Genomic DNA, 6,340 nt, shown 5'->3' with positions numbered 1-6,340 from the left:
CATGCTTGTAAATTAGCAGATGAAACGAAAACCGGTGAGAAAAGCGGGTCGGATTCTGACGCAACCAGCCTGCAACCTGACCTAGATGTAATATACGAATGGAGAGAGAGAGAGAGAGAGAGAGAGAGAGAGAGAGAGAGAGAGAGGAGAGAGAGAGAGAGAGAGAGAGAGAGAGAGAGAGATTGGTCCTTAAATAGAGTGGTAAATGACTAGAATAGACTCAGTAATCAGGTTGTTAGTGCCGAGTCAATAGGGAGCTTTAAAAGATTAGGTGAATGTGTGGATACAGATGATAGGCGGATATTGATATGTTATACAGGAGCAGTCACGTGTAGGCCTACTGGCTTCTTCCAGTAATGGTGATGATTGTAATAATAGTATAATAATAATAATAATAGTAATAATAATTATAACAATAATAATAATAATAATAATAATAATAATAACAATAACAATAATAATAATAATAATAATAATAATAATAATAATAATAATAATAATAATAATAACAATAATAATGATAATTACAGAAAAATTATAAACGTCATAAATTAATATTTATCTTTTGATAATGCATCGAAAAAATTAGCTTTTTTGCCATCGCAGGAAGCCACTTGGTGACAATATCTCATTCTGTGTACGCCTGGTCATTACTCCGTGTAACTAAAAATCAGTGTCTTATAGATTACAAAACATTATTGTACATTATATATTTATGTGTATGAAGAAATAAGATTCACGAATATTTCCCGAATCGTTTTTACAGTAAATATCATCGCCCCTAATTCACACACACACACACACACACACACACACACACACACACACACACACACACACACACATAAAAAGTATTATTGATTACAAACAAACAAACAAACAAACAAATAAGTGAACAATCCATATGCAAATGCCCGCACAGAATCATAACTCATTAAGGAGCATGAATATTTAACACCCAAAACGAGTCTCTCTCTCTCTCTCTCTCTCTCTCTCTCTCTCTCTCTCTCTCTCTCTCTCTCTCTCTCTCTCTCTCTCTCTCTCTCTCTCTCTCTCTCTCTCTCTCTCTCTCTCTCTCTCTCTCTCTCTCTCTCTCTCTCTCTCTCTCTCTCTCTCTCTCTCTCTCTCTCTCTCTCTCTCTCTCATAAACTTTCCAATCTATTACAGCAACACAACAAGCACACCCACGCTATTGTTTTCTCGCTTTTCTCTTTTGTTCAGTCGAGTCACTGAAGAACAAGTCAGTAGGGTGATTTCAGTTTAAAGTGGATGCCTTAAGAAAAGAATAATTACCTGATGTTGTCATTTGCTTATCTAACGTAACTTGATATGACAACCTCACCTAGTTTGATCTAACTAAACTTAAGGTAAGCAAAGTTTATGTGATATAACTTAACTTATCAGAACTTAATCTAGCATAATTTACTTGACCAAACCTAATCCATCCAAAGTGGACTTATTCAAAGACTAACCTAAGCTAATCCAACTTAACTATGGAGGAGGCAATATGTACCTGCTGAAACGATAATTACTCCCAGTGAGGTCTAAAGCACTGGATCAAGGGGTGCTGAGAACTTATCATTAAACCCAGCTGTGACCTCACTGAACGTTTCGCTTTGTTTCACAATACATGGGGACAGTCACAGCCTGGCCTCTAAAGACAATTCTCTTCCTTCACACAAAACTAGAAGCACCTAATTAAACACACACACCCTTCACTCAAAATTCAAAATTATCATGGCGACTCCTACACCAGCCTAGGAGTCCCCATCTGGGGAGGGGACCACAAATGTCACCAGGTTGGACTGGTCTTTTGGTATCGATCCTAACTGTATTGACAACCCATTCAACTTTTTCTTCATTAACTTCTGCAACATTCGCGATCTTAGACCTAATTTTCAATCTGTAGAACACCACCTCTCCTCTACTAAACCTCATCTTCTTTTCCTTACTGAAACACGGGTGTCTGATGCAACTGACAGTAGCCCATTTTCATTTCCCTCTTACTTTCTCAATTCTCATTTTCAATCCAAAGCTGGATGTTGCGTTTATGTGCACAATGACTTAACCTGCCCTCGTGCTCACGCTCTTGAATCTTACGAGTTTTACACCATCTCGCTACGACTAAAGAGACACTCTCAAACTAAATTTATCTGTTCTGTATACCTCTCACTTAATTCCTCTGACTATAAGAAATTCTTTGACGAGCACATTCTGACTCTTTTTCTCTTTTTTTGGAGATCTGGAAACTTCAATGTTCACCACCAGCTTTGACTTTCCTCTCCCTTCACTGACCATCCTGGTGAAGTAGCCTTCAACTTTGCTATCCTCCACGACCTAGAGCAACTGATGCAGCATCCTACTCATATTCCTGACCGTCTTGAAGATAGTTCAGCATTCTTGACCTTTCTCTAACCTCTAATCCTTCTGCTTATGCTGTCACCCTCTCTTCTCCATTGGGCTCCTCCGATCACAATCTCATATCTGTATCTTGTCCTATCGCTCCAATCCCTCCTCATGATCCCCCTAAGCGGAGGTGCCTCTGGCGTTTTGCCTCTCCTAGCTGGGGGACCTGAGGAGGTATTTTGCTGATTTTCCTTGGAATGACTACTGCTTCTGTGACAGAGACCCGTCTCTGTGTGCTGAGCACATAACAGAGGTGATAGTGTCTAGCATGGAAGCGTACATTCCTCACTCTTTTTCTCGACCTAAACTTTCTAAACCTTGGTTTAACACATCCTGTTCTCGTGCTATACATGATAGAGAGGTGACCCACAAAAGGTACTTGAACCTTCCATCACCAGAATCTCATCCACTTTATATTTATGCCCGGAACCATGCCAAGTCTGTTCTCCAATTAGCCAAAAACTCCTTCATTAATAGAAAGTGTCAAAATCTTTCAAGATCTAACTTCCCTCGTGACTTCTGGCATCTATCCCAAAACATCTCCAATAACTTTGCTGCTTCTTCTTTCCCTCTTTTATTTCAACCAGATGGCACCACTGCTATCACATCTATCTATAAAGCTGAACTCTTCGATCAAACATTTGCTAAAAACTCTACCTTGGGCGATTCGGGACTTGTTCCTCCCTCTCCTGAAAAACTTTTGATCAAAAGCTTTTGATAGAGTCTGGCACAAAGCTTTGATTTCCAAACTACCCTCTTAGGCCTTCTATCCTTCTCTCTGCAACTTCATCTCAAGTTCCCTTTCTGACCGTTCTATTGCTGCTATGATATACGGTTTTTCTCCTAAATGTATTAACAGTGGTGTTCCTCAGGGTTTTATCCTGTCACCCACTCTCTTGCTATCATTCATCAATGATCTTCTAAACCAAACTTCTTGTCCTATTCACTCCTACGCTGATGATACCATCCTGCAACTTTTCCACGTCTTTTCACAGACGTCCAACCAATCAGGAAGTAAATAGTTTACGTAGGGAAGCGACAGAATGCCTGATTTCTGATCCTTCTAAAATTTCTGATTGGGGCAGAGCAAACTTTGTGTTGTTCAATGCCTCAAAAACTCAATTCCTCCATCTATCAACTCGACACAACCTTCCACAACAACAACCTCCTCTTCTTCAGTGATACTGAACTGGTCCCCTGTTCTACACTGAACATCCTCGGTCTGTCCTTTTCTTACAAACTAAACTGGAAACTTCACATCCCATCTCTTGCTAAAACAGCTTTTCTGAAGTTATGCGTTCTGAGACGTCTCCGCCAGTTTTTCTCATCACCCCCCTCCCTCAGTTGCTAACTCTGTACAAGGGCCTTATCTGTCCATGTATGGAGTAATGCTTCACATGTCTGGGGGGTGGGTTCCACTCATACCACTCTTTTAGACATCAAAAGCTTTTCGTCTCATCAACTCCTCTCCTCTAACTGACTGTCTTCAGCCTCTCTCTCACCGCCGCAATGTTGCACAATGTTCCACTCTTCCATATAATTATCCCCTCTCCTCCAGTGACGCTCAACCTTCTCCCTCTTCAATGAAGATCCTCGATCTGTCTTTTACTAACAATCTAAACTGGAACCTTTTAGTCTCATCTCTCGCTGAAATAGCTTCTACGAAGTTAGGCCTTCTGTCGCCTCCGTCAGTTTTTTTTCATTCCCAGCACCCCAACATACTAACTATGTATTGGAGTCTTATCTGACAATGTGTTCCAAGGCTATTTGGTAACTACTGCTAACTATCTACAGAGCAGAGAGACAGGACAATACAACAGAAGGCTCTTTCCTACCCACTACTCCCTCCAGCTTTCGCTAGCATGGAAATATTTGGGAAAAGTACCATGCAGTATGAAAAAATAGACTAGATATTTTCATAGGAAAGGATGAAAGGAAGTTCTACTATTTACCCAATGGTGAACACTATACGCCTACCTGAAAATTAATGACGAAATCGCTGTTTGTAAAGTAAATTAGTTGTTTTAGTAAATGCAGGGGCTTTTAGTTTTATGTATAATTATTCTAACAAGAATAGAGCTTGTTGGGGTTTAGCTTTTAAATATTTGTCCATTTTATTTTTAAATTATTCAACTGAATTATTGTTTACGATTTCAGAAGGAAGTTTATTCAAAATATTAACGATGCTGTTAAAGAAGTGCTTCGCCTCGAGGAATTCAAAACGTTTGGGTGTAATCTTGCGACCATTATTTCTTATCAGGTTAGAATGATCAATGATAGAATATTAATTAACATCAAGGTTTCTATATCCTTTGAAATTCTTTAACACTTCAATTAGGTCTCCTCATATCTTGCGTTTCGTTAGGCTAATTAGGTTTAGTTCTTCCAGTCATTCCTCATACGTCTTATTACACAATCTTGGAATCATTTTAGTAACTTTACAATGTATCTTTTCTAGTTTACCAATGTATCTTTTCTAGTTTACCAATGTCTTTTTTTCTTATGGTGAGTAGAACTGCACACAGTATTCCAGATGAGGGCGCACGAGTGAGTTATATAAGGCAAGAGTGACTTTTTTTTCTGCCTGAATGTGTTCAATAGTGAAGACTGATGAAAAGTGATCGCAAAGCCTTAGCGTGTTCGCCATGTCTACTTCATTTTTTATTTGTTTGCCATTTTCTGTTATTAATGGATCAATTGTTGATGTTAAAACCCTTTAATTTTTTTACATAGATGTAAAACTCTTTGGGGTTTGTTTTACTTGAGTTCGCGATCTGAGCTTCAACATATTTTTTGTTGCTTTTGATCAGCTTTTTTTATTTTTCTACGCAGTGTGTCGTGCTCTAATTTATCATTATTATTTTGTGGTAATTTATATTTGCGATACATTTTTTTTTTTTTTTTTCTTGGCAAGATGACAGCATCTAATTTCATTATTCCGCCATTTCGGTTTGGTGTTCAGTAACTTTCGTTTATCTCGTAGCGGTACACACAAATTCGCGGTTTCATTTAACTTTTTAGCGAACACTTTCCATGCTTTGTTGATGTCTGGTGTTCCCAGCGGTTCATTTCAGTTTATGGATGCAAGCTGCAAGCGAAGTCTTTCAAAGCTAGCACGCCGATAGTCTGGCACATTTTCTTTACTTTCGCTTACTTTAGCTTTATTAAAATTGATGGTTAAAAGTAAGATAGAATGATTTCTAGAACTAAATTCTGGTCTAGTTCTTGCGTCTTTTATTAAATCTTTTTTTACTGAATCATCACTTGTTAAGTAGGATATTGCTACCTCTCGTCGGGCACATGATGCGTTGGTGGAGAAGAAGAAAGCAAAGGAGGAGGAGGAGGAGGAGAAAAAGATAACAATGACGTGATGATGATGACGAGGAGGAGGAGGAGGGAGATAATGATTATAACAACAACAACAACAACGACAACAACAACAACGACAACGACAACGACAGCAACAGCAGCAGCAGCAGCAGCAGCATCCACTACCACAACCACTATCACCACCACTACCTCATCTCTTTACTCTCCTCCTCCTCCTCCTCCTCCTCCTTCCTCCTCCTCCTCCTGCGTCTTCGTAGCTGCAGACCATTACAAAGGATAAGCAAACAGCAACATGCAACATTATAGTAATTCTACGCTTTATATATCCTAGTTTCATTTATTTATTTTTTTTATAATGTGACCAGAAATGCACGCAGCATTCAAGTTGAGGGAGCACTTATACATAGTATATGTAAAGCAAGCACCACTTTTTTCTTGTTTAAATTCAAAACTTCCTGTAAGTCTTATTTGTTTGCAACCTTTACTGTTTATGTGCAGCGTTGACTCGGCTTTATATGTTTTGATACGACACCAAGATAATTATTCCTTGTCAGCGCATGATGGCGAAATATTGTTCATTCTATGGTTCGCGTAAACATCGCTA

The sequence above is a fragment of the Scylla paramamosain genome, chromosome 39 (assembly GCF_035594125.1).
Source record: "Scylla paramamosain isolate STU-SP2022 chromosome 39, ASM3559412v1, whole genome shotgun sequence".
Classification (NCBI taxonomy): domain Eukaryota; kingdom Metazoa; phylum Arthropoda; class Malacostraca; order Decapoda; family Portunidae; genus Scylla; species Scylla paramamosain.
Note: the sequence above shows the minus strand (reverse complement) of the source record.